We start from the raw sequence: 17,251 nt of genomic DNA on the forward strand, positions 1-17,251 counted from the left end.
TTTATTTTATTTTATTTTAATTCTATTTTATTTTACTTTATTATTTTATTTCATTTCATTTTATTTCATTTTTATTTTTATTTTTATTCTATTTTATTTTACTTTATTTTACTTTATTTTGCCTTACCTTATTTTATCTTGTCTTATTTTACCTTATTTTATTTTGTCCAGATGGATGTCTTTCAATATTAAGTCTTTTTTTTTTCCACCTGTAGTTTTCGTATTTCTCAGGCGTTACCTTTACTTTTATTGCCTGTTTTACTCACGTTACTGGCAAGCAAGTAATAATGTGGTTGTTGCTGCAATTAAACTAGCTATAGAAATCCTCTTGGTAATAAGATTAAAGGTGATTTTTATTATGAGGCAAAGGGTAATAGGCCAAAAACATTGGGTATTTTTTTATTCTTTTATATATACTATATATATATTCATCATGCCTCTTTGCTGTCAAGAAACAGCAGTGCACAGTGTCATAAGCTTGGCTTTTTCTTTGTTATCTTAGCCTGCGTGTTTAGCATGGAAGAATAAATTATTTGGATTTTCTGAGATTTTGGGTGGGATTGAAGCAGATTTGGCTCGTTTGCTGGACTTCTGCAGAGACCGACCGCTCAGGCCTCTCATAAGGTAGTGGCAATGAAATGGGCTGTAAAGAAAGTCCCCCGTGCCTTGAAGAGCGTTTCTTGGTGAGCGCAGGTGGATTTTGGCAGCTACAGGACTGGGCATAACCTCAACAGCAAACCTGCAGTGTAGCATGTCACGGCACACATTCTTCAGCTACAGTATGCCAAGGGCCTACAACAAATAGTAATCAATATGACTCAACGTTTAACATTAAAATTCATTCCTTGTAGCACCTGTGAGCGCTAATAACAGCCCACAGCCACATTCAGCAAGGTGCAGTACAAACCAGGCAAGGCGATGATGATACAGCTCGAGCATAAAGAAGGATAACCAAAGTGGAAGAAAACAGACCCAAACGGCAGCTCTGGGACCACGGGAATACTTCGCTGCATTATGTTACTGTTTGGAAAATAATTTGCAACCCCCTGTGCAACTGCTGTGTCATAACACAGGATATCTGAGGCAAGGCTGGCATTTGATCTGTACTTCCAATCTCTCAGCAATTTGCACGGGCTGAGGACATGCCCCAGGGCAGCTGCAGTTTAGCGTTGTCTAAACACTGAGCTTTTACCATAAATTTCCTCCGCTGGCCTCAAAACAGAAACAACCTGCTTAAACACTGTCTTAGGCACTGATAGGCTGCTGGATGCAGGGCCCTCTTGCAAGGGAGAGGGTGCCCTTGCCTTGTGATCCGCAGGAATTTGGTGGAGAAAGCTGCAAAGCAGTGTTTTTCTCAAAGAAATACATAAATAAAAACAGACTGTTTGGCCTTAGAGGGTCAGGGCTGCTGAGCTTGCAGCTTTTGCAGCTTGGAGCAAGCAACTCGTTGCCGGTGCACGGCGTCCTGCCCGGCGAGCGCCCGTCCGCTCCTGGACCTTATTTGGGCAAGGAAGGTTCTGCCGCGGCGGAGCGCGCGGCGGCTCCGATCCTCGCGCGGCTCCGGCCTCGCCGGGGATGCGGCGCTGCCGGGGCCGCGCGGTGTCTGCGCCGCTCCTAGGCAACCCGAGTAAATAGAGCATTTCGCAACCCTCGCCACCGCGCTCGCTGCACTTTCATCTATAATTATCCTTTGCATCAGAGCTCTCAAGAGCACCGGCCTACCAACTTTTGCAGGATATTTTGCATTCTGCTTCAATTTGTCTGCCTTTTCTCTTGCATTGCCAGTCAGGATAATATTCCCCAGACGAGAGAAGAAACATAAATATCCTGTAGACTAGAGGAACGTGCAGTGGACTGTGAGCCAAGAAATGTTAGCTCACCAGTTTTACTTCCAGTGATTGCTGTTTATGTTCTGAGCACTTTAGAGCTTTGTTATTTGAAGAAGACCTTGCAACTTGCCCCAAAAGGCAGCCAAATATAATTCTGCCCCAAAAGGCAGCCAAATATAATTCTCTGTGTTTACAAAACCTAACGCACAAATTATATGCAGGAAAAAGAACTTACAACTCTAAGAGAACAGAAGTAGGACTTACCCCCCCGTCGCACAGTGTTTCTCAGGATTAATGTCAGAGCGGCGCCTTGGCCCTCCTCCGATCGCGTCTGCGCTGCCCGCGAGCTCGCGCCTGCTTCCTAAGCCAGGAATAGAGCCCAGCATTCCCCATGGTCGACACCCTATTTCGGGCTGTGCAGCTTGCTAGCAAGACGTGCGCCTAATCCCAGCCCAGGCACGGACCCTCCGCCGGGCACCGGCGCCTTCCCCTAGCGCAGGGAATGGGCTGAGGATCCGGAGGCCGCGGGACGCGCTGCGCTGCGGGGCAGGAGACACAGGCACCCAGATTGCCCCAACGTCTTCCTTGCGGCTCTCTGGATTGCTGACAGCAAGTATTTATTATTGTTATTAAACTTCAAAGTCAGAAACAAAACTTCCCTAGACGAGATTCAACGCTAAGCCAGCCCACGAGCTCCTGCTATCTCGCAGCGTAACAAGCCACGGCACAAACCCGGCTGATTAAAGCCCGGTTGCTTGATGTGCAAATCAGGTACTCGAGTTAAACCGGGACAGCGCGTCAGGTTCAGAGGTCTATGCTAACAGCGCAGTTTTGTGGGTTAAGCACTGATGTAAACTACACGTTCAGTGCTTAACTAAAGTGGGGCAGTGCTCAGCAGCTTTGTAGTCCCAAGGCGGGAAGTTTGCCTAATGACAAAGTCGCGATTGTACCTGGCAGCGCCCGGGGCCGCAGAGCCAGCGCCGCGCAGGCTGCAGCACGGCAACGGCGCGACCCACCGGCCCGGCCGGCCCCGCAGCACCTACGTGGCTACCTGCTAGGATAAATCCTGCGTGCTCTGTGCTTGGAGCCTGCACCGCTTGGAAATGGCCTGCATTCCTTATCAAGTCAGCATTCACTACATGCTGACAACATGCAGTACTCCCCAAGCCTTTTGGCCGTAGCACCGCAGCGTTCCTCATCTTTCTCTAGTACTGGGTGCTGTTTGGAGCTCTTGCTTTCAAGCCCTTAGAGTCAAGACAGAGGTGTAAAGCAGAAAATGTGCCGATTTAGCAGACTCAGATGTGGGTGGGATTTTTATGCTGTTCCTGTGGGAGGAGAAGCAACCCTCTACGTAAACCCAGCAAGTATAAAATGCTTTATTTTAGAAGCCTGGTTACTTCCATCCAGCTGGCTGTTTGCTACCATCCTTGTCTCTGAGTGCCGTCCCTGGGTCTGTCCCTTGCCCAACCATCCCCTACTTCATGTCCTGTCCCACCAGCCCCTGGCCCTGAATGGCGTTCCTGGAGCCGTGACCCATCCTACTGTCTCCAGGGCCAGACTGGGCCATCCCCTTTGCTGAATGGTGCCTCCAGATCCACAACTTGTCCCGCCGTCCCCAGGGCTGTGACCCTGTCCCCTGTGCTCAATGGTGGTCACAGAGCTATGGCCTGTCCCACCATCCCCACCGCTCCGACCCATTGTACCAGGCCCTCTTCCTTCCCTGAACAAGCCCCCAAGGCCACGACTCATCCTGCCTGCCCATCTGGGCACTGTCCCCATGTACATGACTCATCCCACTGGCCTCTGTCCCTCTTGCTGTCCCCAGGGTGACAGGTCCCAGCCCCTTCCTTGAACGTGTCCCCAGGGCCATGACCCATCCCACCAGTTTCTCTCCTTGCGGCTTGGTGCCATTTCTGGTACCAGGTCCTGTCCCTTTCCTTGAACATGTCCCCAAGCCCAGGACCCATCCCACTGTCCTTGAGGCTGGACCTGTCTCACCAGACCTGGTCCCTGTGGCTGAGCACCCTCTTCAATCTTTGAGTTGTCCCACCGGGCCCTGACTCCATCACTGCCCCTGGGGCCATGTCCTGTGCCACCAGATCCCATCCCTTTCCCTTAACGTGTCCCCAAGGCCACGTCCTGTCCCACCAGGTCCCATCCCCTTCCCTGAACACGTCCCCAAGGCCACGTCCTGCCTCATGAGGCCCTGTCCCCTGCCCTGATCATGTTCCCTCCATTCCCAAGGCCACATCGCAGTCTGCCGGCCCATCTGCGGGGCTGAGCACTGTCCCTGGGCTGTGACCATGTCACGGGGCTCTGTTCCCGGGGTCAGGGCGGCCCCTTCCCTGGATGTGTCTGCCCCTATCGCAGCCGTCCCCGGGACCTGCCCGGCCCCTCAGGTCCATCCCGGGCCGTGACCGTCATTGGGGCCGTGGCTGTCCCGCCGGGGTCTGTCTCCAGCTCCTCAGGCCCGTCCCAGGCCATGACTGTCACTGGGGCCATGACTGTCCCACCGGGCTCTGTCTCCGGCCCCTCAGGGCTGTCCCGGGCCGTGACCGTCACTGGGGCCGTGACCGTCACTGGGGCCGTGACCGTTCCACCAGGCTCTGTCCCCGGCCCTGCCCGGCCCCTCAGACCTGTCCCCTTCCCTGGATGCGTCCCTGTCCCAATCGTTGCTGTCCCCGGGCCCTGCCCGGCCCCTCAGACCCGTCCCGGGCCATGACCGTCCCACCAGGCTCCGTCCCCGGCCCCTCCAGCCCGTCCCGGGGCCGTGACCGTTACTGGGGCCGTGACCGTTACTGGGGCCGTGACCGCCCCGCCGGGCTCCGTCCCCGGCCCCTCAAGCCCGTCCCGGGCCGTGACCGCCCCGCCGGGCTCCGTCCCCGGGCCTTGCCCGGCCCCTCAAGCCCGTCCCGGCCGTGACCGCCCCGCCGAGCCCCGTCCCCTCCGGGCCGTCCCGGCCCGCGCCCCGCCGGGCTCCATCCCCGGGCCTTGCCCGGCCCCTCCTGGCCGTCCCGGCCGTGACCGCCCCGCCGGGCTCCGTCCCCTCCGGGCCGTCCCGGGCCGCGCCCCGCCGCCCCGCGGCCCCTCCCGCCGCCGCCGCCGCCCCCGGGCCCGCCCGCCGCGCCCCGCCCTTCCCGGCGCTGGGCAGGCAGCGGCGCCGCCATTTTGGAGCAGCCGGAGCGCCCGCCAGCCCCGTCGCGCCCGCCGCCCCGCGAGCCCAGCCCGGCCCGGCCCGGCCCGGCCGCGGCCCCGCGCTCGGCACCGGCCCATGCCCGCGGCCCGCCCGCCGCCGCCGCCGCCGCTTCGCCGCCCGGCCGCGGGCGCGGGCACAGGCCGCGCCGCCAGCAGGTGAGCCCCGCGCCCGGGCCGCGCCGCTGTCAGCGCCGCGGAGCGCGGCCCGCCCCGCGCCCCGCCGCCCGCCGCGTCTCGTCGCCCGCCGCGGAGGCGCCTCGCGGCCCTGCCGGCCCCGCCGACCGCCCCGGGCCCTGCAGCCAACCCCGCTCCTGGGCCCGGGCCTGGGCCGCGGTCCTGCCCGGGTCTGGTCCTGCCCTGGCCCGGCCAAGGTCCTCCCTGGTCCTGCCTGGCCTTGGTCCTGGTCCTTCCCTCCCCGGTCCTTCCTGGTTGTTCCCAGCCCTGGTTCTGGCCTTGGTCCTGCTTGCTCCTGATCCTGGCCCTGCCTGGCCTCCACCGTGGTCCTGGTTCTGGCCTTGGTCCTGCCTGGCCCAGCCCCAGCCCTGGCCCTGTTTGGTCTTGGCACAGACCCTGGTCCTGGTCCTGTGCAGTCCCTACCCTGGCCTTGACCGTGTTTCTGGGCCTGCCCGGTCCCGGTCCTGGTCCTGCCCGGGCGCCAGGCCCGGCGGCTGCTCCACTTTCCTGTTTGTGTTTGTCCCGCTCGTGTTCGCGGTGCCGGGGCCCTGCCCGCGGGGCTCCGGGCCCCTCGCGTCCCCCTGCGCCGGGACCAGCGACGCTGTCCACGGGCGTCCGGCCGCGCCGGGGCCGGAGCCGCCGTGGAGCCGGAGCCACCGTGGAGCCGGAGCCGGGGTGGCAAAGTCAGGGCCGGGGCTGAGGCTGCGGCCCCGGGAACGCTGCCCCGGGCCCGACTGCTCCGGGAACGCTGCCCCGGCGCCCGTGTGCTGCCCCTGCCGCGCGCCGGCTCCCGCAGCGGCACCCCGGCTCCTCCACGCACCGCAGGCCTCTGCCTAAGCCTGGAGGCCTCGTTCTGTACCGGCCTAAAACAACAACAACAAAAAAAGCAGGAAGTGAAAAAGAGAAATTGAGAGAGCTTGGAAGGACGTGAGGCGTTTTCGTATATCTTGATCTCCTGCGTAAGATTACTGTTTTGAAGACGGGCTTGTTTCCATAGCGGGGTTTGTTTTGCCCGTCAGAAGCGCAGCACAAAGTGGCAGGGGTTAGAGGCAGTCCTGCCGCACGCGCGTTCGGAGCCGGGGCTTACCAGGAGAGCCGCTTTGCGGCACGGCCTCGGCAGGACCAGGGAGTCGATCTAGGCCGCTGCTGCTGCTCCGTCGCCTGGAAGCGTTTGGGCCCGCCGTTTGCTTTTCGCGTTGTGTGGGTTGGTTGGTTTGTTTGTTTGTTTAAAGAGCCAGGGGATGGTGGTATAGCAATTTCCATAGCAACTGGTGGGGATGCCATGGCAGGCAGCGTTACGCTATGGAATATGCAATGGGAGCGGATTGTGATCCGCGGCAGCTGAAGTGCCACCAGCACCAACTCCCTCGGGAGAAGGCACATGGAGATCGGATCAGAACAGAATCACTGCAAATCAAAAACTGCCTTTGCTGTCGTGTGCTTGAAGCGTGCTGTGTTTTGGTGACTCCTGTGCTTGCCCTGGGCAAACTTTCCTCGCAAATGCGGGCACCCAGGGCCGTGTGCTGCTGGAAAGGCTCGGAGGCCCCTCTGGGCCCGGGCTCGTCCGTGCGGCTCAGCGCAGAGGGCTGGGGCCGCTCTGCAGCGCTGGCAGCACGAGGCAGGGCCCGCTGTTAGCACCCGCTTGGGGATGCGGGGCCACGGGAGCGTTTTCGGTCCTTACCCGGCGTTTCATGGATCTAGAGTTGTCCTGGAGGTGGGACAGGGTGAACTCGCAAGCTCGTGGTTCAGAAATGGGAGAATATTGAAATAAAAGTGGGTAACGAAGAGAAGACCGCCCAAACCTGTGTTGTTTTTGTCCTGGGGGCAGGGAAGCTCCGTGTCTGTGGCCTTCGCCTGCCTTCGGAGGCTCGTGGCCCCGCTGCTCGTGGGGCGGCCGGTGCCGCGGGGCCGGTGGGCCCTCGCGAGCCGCCCCGTGGGCCGGGTGCCCGGGGACGGGCAGTGCCGCGCGCTGTCACCGCCGTCGCCCGCGCTGCAGCGGCGGCCGCAGGGAGCGGAATCCCTCCCGGAGTCGCTTGGCTCCGCGCGGCCGCTCCCGTGAGCAGCGTTTCCTGCCTCCTTCCCGTGCTGCCGGCTGAGGTGGCAAAAGAGAAAGCAAAACTCTCGTCCCCGCGCGGCGTGGGCCCTGCACGGGCGGCGAGCAGCCTTGGCGGGCAGCACCAGCTTCCTGCTGCCCTGCTCCGCTGACGCGGCCTGCGCGAGCAGGGGAAGAGCGCGGGGCTCCCGCGGGGAGCAGCTTCACCTGCCCGTCCAGCACCGCGTTAACGTGTCCTGTGTGAGCAGGGGAAGAGCCCGGTGCTGCCATGAGGGAGCAGCTTCACCTGCCCGTCCAGCACCGCGTTAACGTGTCCTGCGCGAGCAGGGGAAGAGCGCGGGGCTGCCATGGGGGAGCAGCTTCACCTGCCCGTCCAGCACCGCGTTAACGTGTCCTGCGTGATCAAGGGAAGAGCCCGGCGCTGCCATGGGGGAGCAGCTTCACCTGCCCGTCCAGCACCGCGTTAACGTGTCCTGTGTGATCAAGGGAAGAGCCCGGTGCTGCCATGGGGGAGCAGCTTCACCTCCCCGTCCAGCACCGCGTTAACGTGTCCTGTGTGATCAAGGGAAGAGCCCGGTGCTGCCATGGGGGAGCAGCTTCACCTGCCCGTCCAGCACCGCGTTAACGTGTCCTGCGCAAGCAGGGGAAGAGCCCGGCACTGCCACGAGGGAGCAGCTTCACCTGCCCGTCCAGCACCGCGTTAACGTGTCCTGCGCGAGCAGGGGAAGAGCCCGGCGCTGCCACGAGGGAGCAGCTTCACCTGCCCGTCCAGCACCGCGTTAACGTGTCCTGTGTGATCAAGGGAAGAGCGCGGGGCTCCCACAAGGGAGCAGCTTCACCTGCCCGTCCAGCACCGCGTTTGCCCACCGCAGCCCCTGGGAGCCCAAAGTGGTGGTGCCCGAAGGGGAAGCACTGGAGCAGGGCAGTGAGCACAGCCGTAAAGCATGGAAGACCTGGAATGCCGAGAAATAGGAATGCATCTCCTTATAGCAAACGTTTCTGAAACGGCCGTAGAATTGCAGGAACTGGGAAACTCGGGTGTAGGTGCAGGAAAACACATAGGGTTACTGAGATGAGAGTAAATGAAGAGCTAAGCAGCTTATGGGCACTGTGGAGACCTTTCTAGGGAGGGATTCTTGTTGTTTTGCTAGACCTCGAATCAAGGCAGTTGCACGAGTTTCTTAGCTCTGCTGCCCTCGGCGATGGAGAGCTGGTACCGGGGTCCATGCCGGAGCCCCGGGATAGCGGGAGCCTCCGGCAGCGTCGGGCGGCTCTGCCCCTTGCTCTGTGGCTGGGGAACAGCTCGTGGCCGCGTAACCTGCGCGTGCCGGTGGGCTGTGCAGGGGCCGGGGAGGGACCGTGGCCTCTGTGTGACCAGCGGCAGCAAAAGGAACCCAAGTGTCGTCTTGGATTCCCTATTATTAGAAGCGAAAGTACGCTGTATTTCCTGCCCGCTGCTGGGTTGCTTTGTTTCTTTAAGCGGATGATTTTCTCCCTCTCCCTGCTTCAATTCCTGCTGCCCTGCACTTCTCAGTTCCTTGTTTTGATCTGCTAACGCAGCCAGCAGCGCCACAGCCAATAGTGGCGCTGGGTGTTCAGGTTATTTTTACCCGAGCGCTAATTCTGGTGCAGGGAAATTCAGCAAATACACGTTACAGTCAACTTAGGAAATGAAGCTTTCATAGCCTGGGTCAAGAATGTTAATAATTAGAAAAGCTCGTATTTTGGCAGAATTTGAGTGCTGCGCATGTGACACGCACAGTGCTCAGATAGGGCCTGCGAGTTGGCAGGCTGGTGTCGCTGGCTGGGTTAAAACAGCCCCCTCGCTCCTTGGTTTTTGATGCCGTTTCCCCTCCTCGCTCCTTGGTTATTGATGCCGTTTCCCCTCCTCGCTCCGTGCTTATTGATGCCGTTTGCTCCTGCTGAACCGGAGTCAGTCGGCTCGCGGGGAAGCGCTTCCGCAGCGGCGCCGGGAGCGTAACCGGAGCTGTCGCCCGCGGCGGGGCTCGCTGCGCGACGAGGGCGGCCGCGCGCGGAGGAGGAAGCCGGGTCCCCGCCATGCGCGGCGGCTCCGCGCGGCCCCGTGTCCTGTCGCGCCGGTTCTGCTGCACCCGGCGGTGGTGGGTGCTTGGGGACGTGCTTGTATCCTCACCGAAGAGGAAACCAAAGGGCAGGAGAAAATAACATTGTGGTAAGATGGCGAAGTTGCAGAAAGAAGTTGCCTGAGCTCTCAGCTGTTTCCCTACCTATGCGAAATAAGAAGCTTTCAGTAGCTCGCGTTTTGGTGGGGGTTCATAGAATCATAGAATCATAGAATGCTTAGGGTTGGAAGGGACCTCTAGGGATCATCTAGTCCAACCCCTGCACACGCAGGGTCACCTAGAGCACGTGGCACAGGACTGCGTCCAAGCGGGTTTGAAGATCTCCAGAGAAGGAGACTCCACAACCTCTCTGGGCAGCCTGTTCCAGTGCTCTGGCACCCTCACTGGGAAGGAATTTTTCCTTAAGTTCCTGTGGAACTTTTGGTGTTTCAGTTTCCGGCCGTTTCCTCTATTTCTGTTGGTGGCCACCAGTGAAAAGAGGCCGCCCCATCCTCCTCACTGCCTCCCTTGAGGTACTTCTAGACACTGCTCAGGTCCCCTCTCAGCCTTCTCTTCTCCAGCTGAACAGGCCCAGCTCCCTCAGCCTCTCCTCATAGGGCAGATGTTCCAGGCCCCTGATCATCCTCGTAGCCCTGCGCTGGCCTCTCTCCAGCAGCTCCACATCCCTCTTGTCCTGTGGAGCCCAGAACTGGACACAATACTCCAGATAAAAGCCAGTAACCAGTCTGCAATATTTGCCAAGAAAACTTCCCCAACGTCTTGATTCCTGCGATCAGAGGTCCGCGTTCGGCTCGCACGCCGCTCCGGCTGGCAGCTCCTGTGCTGCTCTCCGTTATTTAGCCCGCTCTTCCCATCCTGCAGTTTCCTGCTGAGAGCCCTGTGCGCTGATAGAAACGAAGCCGGGATTTAACCGGGATTGTGTCCGGCAGAGCCGGGAGCAGGCGCTGGCACTGCCCGCTCGGAGCCAGCCCGGAGAGTGCCCGGGCACCGGCTTCCTTGCTGCGGCCCGTCCGCAGGGAGGGGAAAAGCTGCTTTTCCCGTTGTCTTTGCTTTCTCTCCCTGGTAGTTTTATTTATGTTGGGTATGATCAGTATAACCGGCCACGTTCTGATAAGTCGCAGTGAATGACTGGGATTCTCTTCTGTGTATTGGTATTTCTTGATTTCTCTTAATTCCTCAGGATCCGGTGGAACCTGTGACTTTTTTCACGGCTTCGTGCTTCCACAGGTGGTTTTTTCTGCGGCTGAGGGGTGGGGTAGGGCGAGAAGGGGCCGTGTCCCCTTGGCCGAGCGTTCCCGCTTGCCGTCCCTGCGGAGCGCGGCCCGGCGCGCGGTGACGGGGAGCTCCCCTGCGCGGGAAGGGGCTCCTGGGCCGCCTGCGGTGGGTGCGCGGGCGCGAGGGAGGCCGCGGGGATGCGGCGGGAGCGGCGCCCGGGCTGCGCCTCCCGTTCAAACCGGGCTGCCGTGCGGCACCGCGCGGCTCCGTTGGAGCGCGCCGACGCCGAGCGCCGCGTCCGGGAGACAGCAGCAGCGCCGGCCGAGACGGGATCCGGCGCGAGCGGCGCCCGGGGCAGCACCCTGAGCACCTGCGCACACCCAGACGCTCAAGCGGCACCGTTTAACAACTTCGAGAATGCCAATGGCTGGGTTTTTTGTTTTCTATTACATTTTTTTTTTTAGCACAGAGAATTGCTTTCCTTAGTGCTCACCTGTTTCTCACTTCTTGGGCGTTCTCTCCGTCCTTTTTCTATATGTGTGTATATATATAAACATTTCATTGTTTATTGTGTATCCTAAATCTTCTCTTAAGTTCTTATGTCTTGTTTTGGTGTATTTTTTTTCTCTCCCATAACTTCCCGCTCTTCCTCCTAACGCCGTATTCCAGACCCTGCCTTACCTTGCGAGGGGTTGGATCAGATCCGGGTGAGACAGAGACGTTCACCAGAGAGGGGCTGTACAACACCGTGATCGTGTGCCCTGTCTGGGTCGTAAATAAAATAAAATAGGAAGGCCCGAGGTGCAGAGGTGCCTCTCCTCAGTTTGGAGAGAAGAGAAGAGGCCTTGGGAGGCCTGTCCTCGCTGCCACGGTAAGCGTGGATAGCAAGTCCTGTGCTTCCAGTGAAGATTGTTACCTTGTGCCAAGATGTAGGGATTGTTACAGGCATTCGATGGTGAGTTGTAGCTGAGTTATTTCTGAAATATGAAGGGGTTTGAGGATGGCACACTTTGAAATGTTGCAGAAAGGCACGTGGTGTTTTAGAGGCGCAAGGCAGGACTGAGCGTGCGCCTGACTCTGCTCCGTGCTCTTGCGCTGTACCCACTGTTTCCTGTTATGAAATGAGTTGCTATTTGGTTACCAGTTTTTCCTGTTGCTTCTGCTGCCTTTATTTTCACTCGATCGTAGTCTCCCTGAGTAGCTGTTTCAGGTAACTAACACCCACCTCTCAGGTTCCTGGAGCAGGGTCCCATCCGCGTGTTCCCTCCGGACATCCGGAGCGCTCTGCCTCGTCCTCCCGGGGACAGGCCTCGCGGCACTCCTCACAAAGAGCAGCTTTACGGGGCTGAACGGAGCTCACCAACGTAGTTCGTGAAAGTGCCTGCAAGGAAAGATCGCAGTGAGTTGGTGAGCACAGCTCCTTCCATCGGAGGATCGAATTGATCTGCAGAGCGCGTGGGCAGGGGTGCCTGGAGGCGTCGAGCAAGGAGCCTCCTCCCGCACCTCCTCTCCTCGAGGTTGTTTCGCCACAGCCCGGACTGAGGTTCGGTCTGACCAGGCGCCGGAGGAGAGCGTGGCCGTCCCTGTGCTGGGGATCGGGACGCGCGGCCCCGGGCCGTCCTCGCGCTGGGACCGGGACGCGTGGCCCTGGGCCGCCCCTGTGCTTAGGACATATGGCCCCAGGCTGCCCCTGTGCTCGGGACCCATGGCCGTGGGCTGTCCCCACGCTGGGGACCGGGACACGTGGCCACGGGCTGTCCCCGTGCTGGGGACCGGGATGCGTGGCTGCAGGCCGCCCCTGTGCTCGGGACACATGACCCCAGGCTGCCCCCATGCTGGGGACCGGGACACGCGGCCACGGGCCGCCCCTGTGCTCAGGACACATTGCCCCGGGCTGTCCCCATGCTGGGGACTGGGACACATGGCCACAGGCCGTCCCTGTGCTGGGGACCAGGACGCATGGTCCCGGGCCCCTGTGCTCGAGACACATGGCCCCGGGCTGTCCCCATGCTGGGGACTGGGACACGCGGCCACGGGCCGCCCCTGTGCTCGGGACACACGGCCCCGGGCTGCCCCCGCACTGGGGACCGGGCTGCACAGCCACGGGCCGCCCCTGTGCTGGGGACTGGGACGCATGGCCATGGGCCACCCCTGTGCTTGGGACACATGACCCCAGGCTGCCCCTGCGCTGGGGACTGGGACGCATCGCCACACTGGGGACCGGGACTCGCGGCCCCGGGCCGCCCCTGTGCTGGGGACCGGGACGCAAGGCCATGGGCCACCCCTGTGCTTGGGACACATGACCCCAGGCTGCCCTTGCGCTGTGGACCCATGGCCGCAGGCTGTCCCCACACTGGGGACCGGGACACGTGGCCACGGGCTGTCCCCACGCTGGGGACCGGGACGTGCGGCCCCGGCCGCCCCTGTGCTTGGGACACATGGGACCGGGACGCGCAGCCGTGGGCTGCCCCTGTGCTCAGGACACGTGGCCCCGGGCCGTCCCCGCACTGGGGACTGGGACGCATGGCCACGGGCCACCCCTGTGCTCCGGACACATGGCCCCGGGCCGTCCCCGCGCTGGGGACCGGGACGCGTGGCCCTGGGCCGTCCCCACTCTGGGGACCGGGACACAAGGCCATGGGCCACTCCTGTGCTCGGGACACATGGCCCTGGGCCGTCCCTGCGCTGGGGACCGGGATGCGTGGCCCCAGGCCGCCCCTGCGCTCGGGACCCGGGCGCTCGCTGCGCGCTCCCTGCACGCTCGCCTCTCACGGAGCCCCGGGGCCTCTGGAGTTCCCCTTGGAGAAGGCGGCTCCAAAGCGCTTCCCGAGCAGGAGGCTGGTGGAGCCGCGGAGGTGCCGAGCGGTCCCGGTGCCGATCCGTGGGCGCTGGGGAGCGTGCAGGGCTCTGCGGGCGCCCGCGCGTCGCTGCCGCGTCTGCCTCGGGAGCGCCCATCACCCGGTACACGCAGCCCCGCGGGCCGGCCCGGCTCCGAGCACCGTGTTGGAGCGGGAGGTTCTGCGGCACTAAGAGCTCCTCACTAAGGTGGTGCTGGTGCCGTCTCTGGGTATCGCGCCACGGGGAGCCTGCGCGAACTGAGCCTTCCCCAAAAGATCATCGCTGACGTTAGCTTCTTTTCCCAGCGTTTATGCAATCTCTGAATTCCTTTATTAAGTTTGGGAAAAGAGATAGCAGCGTTTCCAATCATTTGAAACCTTTGTGTCTGCTATTGGAGAATCTTTACTCCTCTTGTTGTTATTTTGGGTTCCGATGAGGGCTGTTTGGGTTAAAGGTGAGCTGCTCCTTGGAGCTTGGATGTCCATCTAAGCAGGCACCATGTCCCCAGGCTGTCCCCCATCTCGTGCCGTGCTGGTGACCATGCGGGGAGCTGCTCGGGGGCCCTTCTAGACCCACAGGGGAAACGGGAACGTGCCAGAATGGCACTGCTCCCCAGAATGGCCTAATCCGTGGTGAACGACGGCCTGGAATCCCCAGTGCGGGACTCTGCCTTGTGACGGGAAGAGCAGGCTGAGCCCTGGGGTTGGTTTCTCCAGGCAATGCCCCGTCCGCTCCGAAGCAGCCTCTGAAATTGCCAGAGGGTTTTTCCTGGCTGTTGTTTTCCTTCATGACACATGAAGCTGCTCTCAAACGTAACTCAGGTGGTGCCAAGCAGGGAAGCAACCAGGTGCTGTCGTCATATGCAGGATTTTTCTTCTGGAGGAGGTGGGCGCGAGGATCCCCCACAGAAGGAATTGTACCGGGAAAGATCCAGCCGTTCAGCTCGTTAAATTATTAGCAATTGGGCGAAGCAGAGGCTCAAACTTCTGAGATGACTCTTGGCTCTTGGTTGCCATGAAACCGGTGTTCTGCGGGCCTGAATCCTGGCTCGTGCCTGGCTCAATGCGCTCCTCACTGACCTAGAAAAAAGTCCCTTTTTGTGCTATTACGTTACGGTTCACTCCGAGTTTAGTCTGTTCTTGCCACTAGCTCATTCTTCTGTTTTTAAAATATTGCAGTTTCTTCAGCGTTTGGGTGTTGAATTTTAATTCGAAATGCAGCATTTAAGGAGGCCATGCGACTGCCGTCCTCAGCACGGCGCTGGGCCGCTTAGCCGGGCAGTGCATGGGGTCAAAACAAAACCCTTCTTCATGCCCCCTTGATTAAGGAACTTTGGAAGCACCAAGTAGTTGGAGGCAGCTGTTATAGCCCCGTGTGGAGGAGCCTGCGCTGCAGAGCTAAGGCCCAGCTCGAGTGCCCGGAGCATCTCCTGCTTCCCCTTCCCACCGCTCCGGGAGCTTCATCCCGCTCCCAAAGAAAGCAGCGGCTTCTGGCAGTTCAGCACAGGGGCCTGGGCCCTGTGAGGGGATGGAGGGGACAGAAGAGCTAACAAGACCCTCAGCTTGTGCTTCAACGTCATAGTGTCGTAGAGACCGATGTCACTTCCACGGGTTTCACTTAACATGTTTAACTATCCCCGGTACCAGGGCAGTGCCCATCTACGGAGCCGGCAGAGCCGCTCGGCGCTGTGCGGGAGCAGGAGGCCGAGCGGGGGCTGCGCTGGCGCCCGCGGGGTCCGTGCGACCCGCTGCTCCGAGCACGGGGCCACCACGGGCGCTGCGTCCCCTGCTGTGCCCTGAAATCCCAACTCCCGAGCGGAGGGAGGGAAGGCGAGAAGGGAAGGGAGAGGAGTGATGAAGGAACATGGGTTTATGTCAACATTTTATGTAGAAGTGTTTTAAAATAGATGTTTTATTCTTGTCCCGGAAACTTCTAAGGGCTTCTTCAAACTGCAGTGGCGGCTCCTCTGAGTTTCCTGGAGACCCCGCTCGGGATCGTGTTTTATTTTTCCTGAACCTAGAGCTGGCTGTTCCGAGCGCGGCGGGGCTGGTGCAGGGTCTCCGCTTGGAGGTGGCCGGGGCCCGTGCGGGCTGCTCTGTGCAGAGGAGCCACCGACGTGGTCCCCGTTGCCTTCATTGACTGCAGCTGGTGCACGGAGCTGCCCTCTCGTGCCCAAGGCCTCCTTCCGTCGCCTGCATGAGCTCTAGTCGTTTTCGGCCTATAACCAGCCCGGTGTCATAGAATCCCAGAATGGTGAAGGTGGGAAGGGACCTCTAGGGATCACCCAGTCCAAGCCCTGCACACGCAGGGTCACCTAGAGCACGTGGCACAGGACTGCGTCCAAGCGGGTTTGAAGATCTCCAGAGAAGGAGACTCCACAACCTCTCTGGGCAGCCTGTTCCAGGGCTCTGGCACCCTCACTGGGAAGGAATTTTTCCTTAAGTTCCTGTGGAACTTTTGGTGCTTCAGTTTCTGGCCGTTTCCCCTAACTCTATCAGTGGCACCACTGAAAAGTCGTCTGCTCCTCGTGGCTTTGTGGACAGCCTTTCCTGGGGTGCCCAGGTGCAGTTTGAGGAGCCCTGGGCTGTGCCCAGCTTTGCCTGAGTGCCCTTGGGAGCCCGGGACTCTACGCGGGTATAAGACACAACGATATCTTGCTATTTTACGCCTTGGGCTTTATTGCTCGTGACAGGCCATGCTTAAAATAATGCCCAGCCATGGTGGCCCTGCTTGGGGAAGCACGCGGAGCGTGTCAAGTAACACTCCGGGGTAGCTATTTTTGTTGCCGTTGGCTTGGCGTGACCCGGGAGCGTGTTCGCCGCGGAGCAAGGGAGGCGAAGCCTGCCGGGACTTGGCTTTCAAAGGTGCCTGCAGCTTCCAAAGAGGAAATCGTTATTTCAGGTGAAAAAAAATCTCTGTAAAAAGGTTGAATTTCCCATTCCTACCAAAGATGTCACAGGGCAGACATGATACCCGTTTTTTGGAATGGTGCGTGTTAAAGAAGCCTAACTTCTAAGTTGGGGGTTAGGTGGGTCAGTAAGAAGCCAAGGCTGGTGGAGAGGCCTTCCGTATCATCCCCCGCGGGGTTTTTGTGTGTTCCGTTTTCCCGTGGCTCCGTGGACGCTGCTGTGGGGAGCCGTGTCGCTGGAGCAGGTGCCTCCTGCCTGCCGGGGTCGCTTGTTGTCCTGGTTGAACCGCGGCTCTCAGCGGCCCCCGTGTTGCTTTGCTTCACCAGGAAACCTCTTGGACATAATTTCATAACCATCTGGAAACAGGTTGTTATCCTTGAGCTTTGCCTCTCATTTAATTGGTGAACTTCATTGGGATTTATTCTCCTTTCTTCATGCCCTCTGTGACTGTATGTCCAGAGGAACAGATTACGATCCTTGGGGTAATCCTTGCTGTGTTATTAAAACAAAACAAAACAAAAACAAACAAAAGAACTTTTAATCTGCTTTGCTTAATCTTGGCAATGGGTGTTGGGAGCCTGTTCTTCACGCTCTGACATAGGATCCCGGAGTTCAGGGTGAAACGGGATTGAGGGTGAGCTCCAGAAATGCTCGACTGGCTCCTGGCCCTTCCTTGGGCGGTGGAGAGTCCCGGGCAAGAGGAGGCTCTGGCAACGTCATTAAATAGCCAGGGTGCAGTGACGAGGCCAGAGGCTTCTCGGTGGTGCCCAGCGACGGGACAAGAGGCCGTCCCGTCCGCTCCCTCCGTGCCCGAGGGAAGCGGCTCCGCGCGGTCCCCGTGTGCGAGCGTCCCGGGCGCCCGGGTGCCCTCTGCTTTCTGCTCCGTGTCTCCCGGCTCTGACGAGTGCAGCGTGGCCGCGCTCCGCGTTGCCGGCT

The 17,251-nt window shown here is 60.0% G+C and overlaps 1 protein-coding gene across 1 annotated transcript in view; it reads left to right on the forward strand.

The window, feature by feature from the left end:
* Positions 1-5,161: 5,161 nt before the first annotated feature.
* The window catches only part of PPP6R2 (protein phosphatase 6 regulatory subunit 2), a 69,786-nt gene continuing 57,696 nt past the window's right edge, over positions 5,162-17,251 (forward strand). Inside the window, exon 1 of the mRNA XM_088535224.1 lies at positions 5,162-5,180. The gene's annotated coding sequence lies outside the window, so the exon portion shown is untranslated. The remainder of the gene's footprint in view (positions 5,181-17,251) is intronic.

The sequence above is a fragment of the Tinamus guttatus genome, unplaced genomic scaffold (assembly GCF_059628265.1).
Source record: "Tinamus guttatus ecotype Peru unplaced genomic scaffold, ASM5962826v1 Tinamus_guttatus_pri_ptg000619l, whole genome shotgun sequence".
In the NCBI taxonomy this organism is placed as follows: Eukaryota; Metazoa; Chordata; class Aves; order Tinamiformes; family Tinamidae; genus Tinamus; species Tinamus guttatus.